Source organism: Saccopteryx leptura, chromosome 1 (assembly GCF_036850995.1).
Source record: "Saccopteryx leptura isolate mSacLep1 chromosome 1, mSacLep1_pri_phased_curated, whole genome shotgun sequence".
In the NCBI taxonomy this organism is placed as follows: Eukaryota; Metazoa; Chordata; class Mammalia; order Chiroptera; family Emballonuridae; genus Saccopteryx; species Saccopteryx leptura.
Window position 1 is genome coordinate 373,401,741 of NC_089503.1, and position 12,239 is coordinate 373,413,979.

The 12,239-nt window shown below is 47.3% G+C and overlaps 1 protein-coding gene across 2 annotated transcripts in view; it reads left to right on the forward strand.

Annotated features, from left to right (window-relative positions):
* Nucleotides 1–685: 685 nt before the first annotated feature.
* The window catches only part of ADGRF5 (adhesion G protein-coupled receptor F5), a 110,225-nt gene continuing 98,671 nt past the window's right edge, over nt 686–12,239 (forward strand). The window contains exons 1-2 of one of the 2 annotated variants that reach the window (XM_066359248.1): nt 686–801; nt 2,135–2,491. The gene's annotated coding sequence lies outside the window, so the exon portion shown is untranslated. The remainder of the gene's footprint in view (nt 802–2,134; nt 2,492–12,239) is intronic. The other variant, XM_066359247.1, reaches the window with a different exon arrangement.

Below are 12,239 nucleotides of genomic sequence, written 5' to 3' on the forward strand. Positions count from 1 at the left end.
TTCGGGATAATCATTGCTACAGGGTGGAAATCAATGGTATATCTCCACTGGGGAAATTTCATTTGTGTCTCTATGGATAAGAATCATTTGCAATATTGTCGGTGTAATTGCTTTACTGCCTGCCAGAGTTTAAACTGTAAACTTTACCAACAATCTTACGTTTTTCTTGGAGTCACATGTTTTCCCCTTTCAGGAGATACGTTTCCTCTCACAGGGGATAACTGTAATTAATGTCCCTGCTACTAACGCTCACCTTATACCAACCACACGCTCCTGGGTCCTAGACCTAGGGGACCTCATGTTGAAACAGACAAGGTCCATGAGTGTTGGGAGTTTCTAGCCCCAAAGGTGATGAGGACAGTGAGCTGGTTTCCACTGCTTTGAGTTAATGAGTGTTAAAAGAGAGAGAGATAAGCATGCCTTGCTGAGGAGCAACACCAAAGGGGCCCAGGAATCTGAAAAGTATTTTCTGGAGGATGCGAGGTTTGGAGGTTTGGGGGCTGAGGGAGGGCACTGCTCACAGAACCTTTCCCAGGAGTGAGAAAGGTGGGGACAGAGAGAAGGAGAAGGGGGGTGAGGGGAGAGCGGGTGGAGGTGGGCTTCAAGGTAAAGTGGGAGTCCAAAGCCAGTGCCAGGTCCTGAAGGGGCTGGAAGCCACGTCCAAGGGTTTGGCCTTGATTCTTAGCTACGGGAAGTGTTCCAGCATGCGAATCCTGTCGTGATGATTGCATTGGACAGCGATTGTCCTGTGGGGAGGAGAATATATTGAAGATGAGTGGAAAATCTGCAAGCAGACTGTAGGTATGATTTTTTCTTTTGCAAGGTAAAGTTTACATAGGAAGCCACGGAGGTAGGAGAAATGAGCTATAGGAAACGAGTTACAGAGGAAAAGGAGGGGGAGCTTAGGAGAAAGCGAGAAGGACTGGCTTGTTTCTCTTAGTGTAAGGTCCTGAAGCTTCACTCATGTTGTCACATACAGCAGAATTTCCTGCTTTTTTTAAGTGTGAACAATACGCCATTATATGCATATACCAGATTTGCCTTATCCATTGATCTGTCAATTTCCTTATCAATTTATCTGCAAGGAGGGTGGGGAGGCACATGGAAGGGAGGCACACTGGGTCCTCCATCCTAAGGGCTTTTAAGGGTGGGGGTTTTAGGGGCAGTCCCTTGGGAAGATCTCAATAGAATATTCACCAGCTTTCCAGGTGTGTCCTTTCAGGGTCCCGGGCTCCACTGCCTAGTCAGCTCCAGTGCAGGGAGGGGGTGGGCTGGGGGGAGAAGATCCTTAGTCAATGCAGCTGGCGTGATTTTAAGTCAGTGATCTGGCTGGGGCCTGCGCCTGCTCACACCTCCAACCCAGCATTCCATCAGCTGGAGAACGCACTGCTGTTCAGGAGATGGCCGCACCCCAGCAGAACAAAATGACAATAGTCCAGACCTCCTGACACCTCAGCGGGTTAAAACCAACACACCCACAGTTCCACCCTCCTTACCCTAGCCAGGATGGGCTTCGTGGATATACAAATTGTACAGTTGCATATAGTCCCCTATGAGGAAGAAGGGTCCCCAACTCCTGATTTTCATGTTCTGGGGTCACCATCTTGAAATCCTTAATGTCTGAATGAGTGACCTTGTGTTCTTCATTTTGCACTGAACCCCACAAATTACATAGGGGGTCCTGCTTCCGGCAATCTATAGATGGTAGCCTGAAGGTAATTCTTTAAACCCTAGGGTAAAATGGCCTGATGACTTTAAGAGCTGATCCAAGATTACACACAGGTCATCAGCGGTGCCAAAGACAGGACCCAGAGGGTCCTGCCCCACGCTGGCAAACAGAATTTCTCAGACCTGTTCTGACTTGCCTCTCTCCAGCACCTCTGTGGCGGGACACCTGGACAGTGGCCAGCCAATTCTTCAGCTCAGAGAAAGAGGATGAGGGAGCTCTTGACTTTTGCAGGTTAAACACTTTAGAAGAACTTCAGAAAGAAAGCACTGGGGGAAAGGTGGAGCTGGCTGGCTGGTCTGCTTCCCGCTGGCCACCCTGCTCATTCTCATTTTCATGGTTCTTAGCATGTTTATTCTCTTCTTTATAGTGGCCAAAGGACAAGTTTAAATTTCTTATTTCCCCTAGGGAGCCCGGAGAGAGGCAACAGGCACCAAATACAGGAAATCATGTGGAGAGGATCTCTTATTTATGACGGTCCACGGTTCCCATATCACTTCCCTTCCCCCAGCCTCCGCCCCCACCTCCAGCCGCGCTGGGTGTCCCAGCTTTTCCTGCAGCAGAGAACAGAAAACAGTTCACCTCTGCTCCCTGAGGTCTGTGGGAGCCCTGAGACCTGCAGTCTGGTTCTGTGAAACCCTACCATCCCCGTGGCTGTGTGATTGAATGGGGGGCCCTTAAATTCCATCTCCCAGAAGAGGGACCTTAGGAAGATCTCCAGGACAGGGTTCGATTTCAGGAGCCTGCAAACCACAGAGGAGAAAGGTAGGTCCCTACATTATTCTGCTGTGTCTTGTTGGAAGTGACTTGAGCTGTTCTGAAGCAGATGTGTCTGTCCACATGGCTTTCCGCGTTGGCTGCATGTTTCAGCCTGTGTCTTATTGAGATTTACTGATTTACGAGATTGTGAGGAAAATAGTGAGAGGGGAGATGACATCTGGGTTTCTTTGAGTTTGTACGTCTTTGGATAAGGAATGTCAACCAGCATAGTAAATAGAACATGAAGCTGACTAGTATTCTCTTTGGAGGGCAAAGCTCACTAGAAGTTGCTTGTCTGTTTCTGAATATGGGGGAAAAAGTTTACTACCCACCTTTTCTTATCAACAGTGTAGATCCCTCCCTTGAATTTTTTTTTTTTTTTACTCCTTTTTGAGTTTTTTTTTTCCTGTCAGTTAAAGATATACTCGAACCAACAGAGGATTTTCTAAAAGGGATAGAAATAGGTATTTCTAATTCAGGATACCTTTGAGTTATAAATAAACGAACGGGCACTCTGCTCAGGATACGGTGGACTTCCATGTCACTTTTCAGAATTAGCTATGAAACAATTGCTCTTCCTGAAGTTTCCTGAAATTAAATGCACGTGGTGACAACACATATCAAGTGGTATCTGAGAAGATTGATTTTATTTACTCTGCTCTGATCATTGTCTGCAGGGATGGCGCTCAACCCAGAGCTGGGTTAGCGAGGTCACTATTCGGGCTCAAGATAATGTGTCAACTCCCTGGAGTGGGGTCAAGACGTTCGAATAACATTACATATTTTTATGAAGTTTTTTCTTTGTGTGTGTCTCTTACGGGTTTTTTGTTTGTTTGTTTAATTGTTGTCTTCTCAATCAGTCTCTCCTCTGGGAGAAATAGTTCATAGCAACTTCACAGAATGTTGGCCGATTCACACTTGTTTATTGAACATAGACCGTCCTCCCTTTGCCCGTTTAGTTCAGGTGCTCAACACTTCCTGCTGCTCCTGTAAGTGGCCTCAGCACAGTCTCCCTCTGTGTGATTCCCCCATGTCCTGCAACAGGGTCCTTGGGAAAATGCAGTTCTGATCGTGTCCCTGTCCTCAGTGCACTGTTTCCACCTCTGCTCGCGGCCTTGCTGCCTAAAGGGCGGACTGGAACCAGCTGCATCAGGCGTCACTTGGGAGCTATCCGAGCTGCAGATTCTCCATCCCCTCCTCAGACTTCCTGAATCTGCATTCTAACCAGGTCCCTGGGTGATCCATCTGCCCATTAAACTTTGAGAAACTCCAACATCAGGCAAGTAAACCAGACCCTCAAGGTCCGCTCCTTGTCGCCCTGACTTCACCTCTCTCCACCTGAGTTTCTGGCTGCACTGACTACCTCCCGTCTCTCCAGGACGTAGCTCTGTGCCCACCTCCATCTCTGTGTGCTGTCCAGGCTCCTGCCGATCATCTTCTCCACCCAGCTGCCCACTGCGGCGCGATCTCTTCCCCATTCTCACCCCTCACCCAGCCCGCCTCACACTGAGGGTCCCTCCGGTCAGTGAGTTTATGGCACTTCGTGAAATGCTCTGGCATCGCTATTAGCACTTCAAATGCTGGTTGCTCCATTTGTTTCCACCCTTGTGAAGTTATCAGTCTTTGGTCTCTGAATCCATAGCACTTGAGATAATGCCAGGTGCACAGTCTGTGCTCAATCAACATTTATTGAATCTATGAACGAATGAATGAACAAATGAATGGATCCACCGTCTGAAGAACCCAAGTGTATTACCAGATTGAGAACCACAGTTTGAAGCATTCCAAGGAAGATGGCCAATTCCTATAACCTTTTCTCACACTCTCCTTTATGAGACTTTGCTAGATTCATTTGTCTTTCACCAAATGTTTTGAGTACCTTCTTGTGAAATGACTTTTAGAATCGATCTCTCTCTGTCTCGATGGAAACCTCTCCCAGAAGGTGTTTCTCTATTACTGCTCCTCATTCTCCACCTCTCCATGTCAGAGACATGCATTTTTTAGTAAACACATACCTTCCCACACCGTGTTCTGTGCTATGTGCTAGGGATACGATGACAAACGACACAGGTGTGAGTCCTGCCTCCCTGCAAGTTCACATAGACAAGACATACCTTCTCTCACCCTCTGTCCTGCTTGTCCCTAAACACCTTTAGATAAAACTGAAGGAAGTCTGATCTCTAATACATGTTGGCCCATCCACGTTCAGACATCAGGAGCTCGAAGTGCGTTTAGTGAAGAGCCCGCTGCTGTGCTTTGGGGTCCTGACTGAGTCCTGCACCCGTAACTCATTGGCCATGTGAACTTGGGGGAGTCCATCTCCCTCTTCTAAACCTTGATTCTTCTCAAGCGGTGAGCATGACACAGAGCTCCAGGAGCCCCTGACGTGAGGAGGGCGCAGAGGAGGGGTGGCCTGGGAGCCACCGCACTCACCTTCTGTCGGGCCGTGTGATTATCTGAAGGACATTGTTCTGGAGTTCTCTGAGTCAAACTGGCAAAGAGATCTTAAGGGAGTCATTTTACCACCGCGCCATGTGCCCTGCCATGGACGTGACCACTGTCCTTCGGGGCCTTCCGCCCGTCCAGCACCGGGTGGCAGTGGCTCCTAGGCGGAGTGCCCTGCGGCTTACGTTAATTCACTTGGCTAGGGATACGATGACAGGAGTGGAGCTATCACTATCAGGAGTGGAGCTGCTTTGCAGTGGGGCAGCTGAGGACGGAGCAGTGTCATCCCCAGGCGAGCTCTGCTTTTGGGACGCAGCCAGGAGAAAGGAAGCAAGTAGCTCTACCACGTAGTGCAGGAAAAATCTAGAAGCCTGTGGACAGAGAGGCAGAGCTGACCCTCACTGTGGCAGAGCTGCGAGGACTCTCTTTCTGACTACCTCAAAGATGTGTGGCTTCACCAGATTTGTTAAGAATGAGATGTTCAGGCAGGGCATAGCATCCTTTGTCCCCAGCCTGGGCACTCCGCTCAGGTGCATAGTTAGCCGGGAGAAAACAGATATTTTCTATGTACACTGTAGACATGACCATGGGGCTCAGGCTCCAGCACGCTGCGCAGGCACGCTCTGAGCACTGCTATCGAGCTCCCCTGTCCCCTGAGGTTTCCATAACAACCTGCCCCCTGGACCTTCTGAATTCCTTCTTGCTTCCTGTTCCTCACGGTTCTCTTGACTTCCGTACCTTCTGCACACCTACCTTGTCGATATTTGCCCTTCAGCAGCCAGAACAGGGTGTTTTTTTTTTGTTTGTTTGTTTTTTTGGTCACTTCCTAACTGCTCAAATGAACATTAATTTCTGGCTTTTTTTTTTTTTTTTTGTATTTTTCTGAAGCTGGAAACGGGGAGAGACAGACAGACTCCCGCATGCGCCCGACCGGGATCCACCCGGCACACCCACCAGGGGCGACGCTCTGCCCACCAAGGGGCGATGCTCTGCCCCTCTGGGGCGTCGCTCTGCCTTGACCAGAGCCACTCTAGTGCCTGGGGCAGAGGCCAAGGAGCCATCCCCAGTGCCTGGGCCATCTTTGCTCCAATGGAGCCTCGGCTGCGGGAGGGGAAGAGAGAGACAGAGAGGAAGGAGAGGGGGAGGGGTGGAGAAGCAAATGGGCGCTTCTCCTCTGTGCCCTGGCCGGGAATCAAACCCGGGTCCCCCGCACGCCACGCCGACGCTCTACCACTGAGCCAACCGGCCAGGGCTAATTTCTGGCTTTTATCAGAAAGGTAAGAGGTCACGTGCTGGCGAAGAAGTGGAGAAAAAGGAACACGGGTGCACTGTTGGTGGGGATGTAAATTGGTGCAGCCACTTTGGAAAACAGTATAAAGGCTCCTAAAACAACTAAAAATAAAGCCAGCGTATGACCTAGCAAGTCTACTATTACTAGGTATTTATCCAAAGAAAAGGGAAAAGCTTCTTCCAAAAGATGTATGCATTCTTATGTTCATTTATATAAATATTATTTATAATAGCCAAGATGCAGAAGCAACCTCGGTGTCGCTCCACAGAGGAAGGATAGGAGGATGTGTACATTTATACAACGGAATATGACTCAGCCATAAAGAAGAATGCAAGCTTGCCATTTGCGACAACATGGATTCCTTGAGGGGATTGTGCTAAATGAAATAAGTCAGACAGAGACAGACAAATACTATATGATGTCACTAATTTGTGGAATCTAAACGAAAAAAAACAAAGCTCAAAGATACAGAGAACATAGGAGTGACTGCTAGAGGGAAGAGGGCTTGAGGGTTGGGAGAAGTGGGGGACGGGGTCAGAGGAATTACTTTCAGTTATAAAACAGTAAGTCATGGGTATGTCATGCACAGCACGGCGACTGCAGGCAGTAATATTGTAATGCAGAGTTGAAAGCTGCTGGGAGAAACTCTTGAAAGTTCTCATCAGCACACACACAAAAGGAATTCTATAATTTTGTATGGTAACTAGACTTACCGCAATGATCACTTCCCACTGTATACAACTATTGAATCATTACATTGAACACCTGAAACTAATAGTATGTTATATGTTATTTATACCCCAATAAAAATTGAAAAACCCATTAACCTCTATTAGTAGCATAATTGTAGCAGCAAAAAGAATGTTAACATGCCTGACCAGGAGGGGGTGCAGTGGATAGAGTGACAACCTGGGACACTGAAGACCCAGATTTGAAACCCCAAGGTTACAGACTTGTGCACAGGCTAATCCGACCTGAACATGGGCTCACCAGCATAAGAGAAGGGTTGCCAGCTTGAGTGTGGGATCATAGACATGACCTTGTGGTCTCTGGCTTGAGCCCAAAGGTCACTGGCTTGAACCCAAGGTTGTTGGCTTGAGCCCAAAGTCACTGGCTTGAGCAAAGGGTCACTGGCTTGGCTGGAGCCTCCCAGTCAAGGCAAAGCATATCTGAGAAAGCAAACAATGAACAACTAAGGTGCTGCAACTATGAGTTGATGCTTCTCGTCTCTCTCTGCCTTCCTGTCTGTCTGTCCTTGTCTGTCCTTCTCTCTTGTTAATAAAAAAATAAACAAAGTTAATATGTATGGGAGGTTTCTAGCAGCCATACAAATCTCAAAATGTATCTGAGATCAACCTTGGTTACACCTGGTTCAACATTTATCATTATTATTTTTTTATGTTTTATTTTTGAATTAAGAGGAGCAGAGATAGTGAGACAGACTCCTACATGTGCCCCAACTGGGATCCACCTGGAAACCTCTGACTGGAGCCAATGCTAAATCAACCAAGCTATTTTTAGTGCCTGAGGCTGCCATTCAGAACAACTAGTTATCCTCAGCACCTGGGCCAATGCTTGAAGCAATCAAGCTACTGGCTTCAGGTGAGAAAGAGGGAGAGAACAGAGAGAGGGAGGGGGAGAAAAGCAGATGATCGCTTCTCCTGTGTGCTCTGACTGGGAGTTGAACCCAGGACATCCACATGCCAGGCCGACACTCTATCCACTGAGCCAACTGGCCAGGGCCAAATAACATTTCTTTTTTAATCAGAATCTTGTGATGGGCTAGAAAGAGGCAGACCTGGTTTTGAACCCCCTATCTGCCACTTCTTTGAATAAGTAATTGTATCTTGCCAAGTCTTAGTTGTTGTTGTTTTTTCTTTCTGGAAATGCAGCTAATATTTAGCTCACAAGGTTATAGAAAAGATTAATTAGTTAAAGTAGTTAATATGTTGTCTCAAGAAGTACATCAGATCTTAAAAGAAGAGGCTGGCTGAGATGGTGAAAATGAGAAAATTGTCAGAATAGTTGGAGGGAACCAGGAGACGCTTGAAGCGAGAAGGCAGTCTGGTGGCACGCGAAGGCTCCCTCGAGTATTTCAAGATTGCTCTCTGTGGGGAAAGAGGTCAACAGAGCATTGATGAATGGAAATTATAGGGTAACAGGTTTTAGCTCGATGTGCGGAAGAATTTACCCACCATCAGAATGGTCTAAAATTGCCTTGTGCTGTGGTGGACGTCCTGTCCTGGGCGGTGAGCCAGCACCCTGAAGAGCATGGCCGGGTGTTCCCAGAGGGATGCCCACCCTGGGTGGGGCCCGGGTGGTGACCTCAGGTCCTTCCCGCTCAAAGTCATGAGAATCCTGTGATGTCAGGCCCCCGATCCAAGCCACCAAATGAAGGTCTGCAAAAAAAAAAAAAAAAAATCAGGCTGAAGAGTGACCATAGCTGCCTTTTTTTTTTTTTTTACTAACTAGCCCTGCCTATCTGCTTTGACTATTTTAAAATCAGGGTCTTTTGCAACAACAATAGAGTTAGCCTGGACTTCCAGGAAAAAGCAAAGAAGAAATGGGAACAATGAGGCAGGAAAAGTTCGCTCCAAACCACTCTTCTTAGGTTACCCTTTAACTAGATTGTGGGTTACTTGCTGTGCTGCAAACACATTCTTATTAGAAAGAAAATGGCCACAATTTGACACATTTTCAGCCAAACTAGGGTCAGGCAAGTAGCAGCAAGACTCAGAGCTATGTCCCTGATTTCTGTTCTATCTATAACATGGAAACACTACTATAGGCCTATGTATTCTTAGCCATTCAAAAACCCAGTTTTAAAAAATGCAAAATATATGGTTCTACCATCTTCTAAATTGCAAGGACGGTGAGTGAGATGTTTGCTGTTTTGAGGAGAGAATTGGTTGGAGCTGTCTACCTGCTCTGAGTCAAGTTCATCATCAGCCACTGTTCATCTGCCTTTCCTTTTCTATTAAATGAGCCACATTAATAATAGCCTCAACCCTGGCTGGTTGGCTCAGTGGATAGAGTGTCGGTCCAGTGTATGGACTGCCCAGGTTTGATTTCAGTCAGGGCACACAAGATAAGTGACCATCTGCTTCTCTCCCCCTCCCTCACCCCCTTTTCTCCCCCTTCCCCTCCTGCAGCAAGAGGCTTGATTGGTCTGAATGTCAGCCCTGGGCACTGAGGATAGCTCGATTGACTTGAATATCAGCCCCAGACGGGGTTTCCGGGTGGATCCTGGCTGGGGTGTATGCGGGAGTTTCTTTCTCTGCCCTCCTCTCACTTAAAAAAAATAGTAACATCCTTTCTGCCAGCTACGGACCTGGAGACTTAGGGAAGGGAGAATTTTGTTACAGTGGGTCCCACACACATCACCCCCTGCTCCAGGCTGCTCTGGGGTCCTTTGCTAATACTTTACTCTTCCTGCACTAGGAAGAACCGGCTGGCCTTGTGGTTTTGAATGCTCACATCTTTCTGCAGTAGCTTGGGCAGCATTTCAGCGTGCCTTTGTTTTCTTGAAACTTGTTTTGAAATCCTACGGCCAAAAAAGTGCAGAAGCCCTTTCAAAGAAATGGGTGTCAGCTAATGGGACATTTTGTCAAATTGGAAGAAAACCATGGCATATTTTATTCTTCATGTTTACCTACGCTTGCTTTCTTAAAAACATTTTTAAAAACCCCTCCCTTTGAAACATAATCCACTGTGCAGGGCAGAATCATAGAAAGCCACGCAGACCAGCATGTTTATTTTTAGGTGTGCACCAGCCTGCCCAGCATAGCAAACTACGGCCCTGGGAATTTCCTCTAACAAGCCTGTGTTTCCGGGCATTGTTACGGTACAAAGGGCAGGAGGAGGTCTGAGGGGAAGGCTCATGGGGACCCCACCTAGACTGAAATCTGGAACCTGTCATTCCCTCAGTCTGCATGGTCCTGAGTGTGGGGTCAAGATGGAGGTCACCTACCAGCTCTGGGCAGATGCAAATGAGTGAACATGTATGATTATTTCTTCTAAAAATATCCCAGAGACCCACGATGGCATTTCAGATATAAAGGTTCAGCTTTCTATTGGTAGTTGAGGATCTAATGTTCACCCGTGCTGTGAAGTGGATCCTGGTCCAGCCCAGAAATGGGCATTTCATCTGAAGATCCTGGAATAGACTGTAATTAGTAAAGGGTGGTTAAGCATTGTATAGTAATAAAAGCATGCATGTACGTGCATACAGCCCCGACACACCACACACACACACACACACACACACACACACACACACACCACACATACCACACACGCCACACATATCACTCACATGACATATACCATACACACACCACACACAGCACACTGTACACACATCATACATACACACCATGTGCACACACACCACACTCCCATGAGCAGCTATAAGACGCCTCAATCACCCTGATCTTTGCTATTAATGTTTTCTAGGCCAGTTTCTGATCCTTGATTTATTTATCTACAGCATGGGCACAACCAACCTCACATCCTAATTAGTTTGGGCATAAATAAGGTACATTACCAAGTAAAATAACTCACACTAGATTTCTGCTGAAGATTTTAAATGTTGGTTCTAAAATGCTTTGGGTTCCTTATGAGAAATTTCTGTGAAAATATTCACCCAGACTGCACAGAGTTTTATTGTTGTTTTTGTTTTGGGGAGTGTGTGTGTGTGTGTGTGTGTGTGTGTGTGTGTGTGTGCTCGCGCGTGTGCATGTGTTTGCCACTTCAGAGAGAGAAGCTTAATTTGTTACTTAACTAGCACACTTTATTAGCAGACCTCGTCACACCTTGGTCAAGCCTTCCCACTCCTGGGGAAGGTCACTGCATTGTTATTCAAGATTACAAAGCTGCAGGTCATGTCTAGGAATCCTTACAGAAGGTGCGCGCAGCCGTCTCCATCCGCGGGGTGAGGGGTCTGCAATCTGCAGCCCCACGTGAGCCGGGGGTTCCTGCACAGTCAGAGACCCAAGAAGCAAGGGGACTGGCACGTCCAGACGCCGCCCCTGAACCGGGACAGGACTGCTGAGCTCGGCCTGCAGGTGGATGTCCAAGTCTCCTCCAAGGCCACACGTGCAGGAAAGGTGCTCTAGCCCTTTGGTGAAAATGCATGAATGTTAGTAAAATTGCTTTTAAAGACTGTTTTGTTTGCAAGTGTTTATCATCAGATACCCCTCAGGGGTTCACAGGGCAGGTTGCGAATGTCCGAAGTGGGGCCTGGGAATTTCCTTCCACAAGGACTGCGCTTCCTCTCTTTGTTCCTCTGCAGAGAACAAGTGGAAGCTTTACTAGGGATCCTTAGTTAACCCTTTCTCCTGTCCAGCGCTCCTGGGTCCATCCCCACATTGCACAAAAATCGTACATCTGGCCTCTAAGGAGTAGAAGGATTTCGGACTTGGGTCGTGTGTGTGCGCCAGCAGCTTTGCGTCTATGTGTGCCTGTCTGTGAGCGCGCGCACGTGTGGTGAGGAAATAGATAATAGAGCATACGTTCAATATCATAACATGCACCCCATCACTGTTCAGACCAGGTAAAATTTCTATATTCTTTACCATAATATGCTTTCCTACCAAAATTGCTGATCCAGTTCCGGTTCCCTGTCCCCAGGGCAGGACATGCCTAGAATGACAGTTGCTTTTCCCCAGTGGAGTCTGCTTTTATTGTCTAAGCCAGAACATGATGAGTTGAAAGATCTTTCAGTCAACGAAGTTATTTATTGAGTGTATGCTACGTATGCTCTGCTAGGCGTTGAGGGGGAGCCTGCAAGAAACTCAGAGCATATGATAGGTTTACATAAACACACACACATGCTCGCATGCATTGTAAACAAGAATGCAAAGATGCCAGATAACTGTGCACTTTAATCTCAGGAAGATCGGAAGAGGCACAGGAACCCCACCCAGCTGGAGACTAATTATATCCAGAGACGTTTCCATGGTGTCTTCACTGTCCTCAAATGTGCAAACATTAGTGTGGCCAAGTGCATGCATGCAC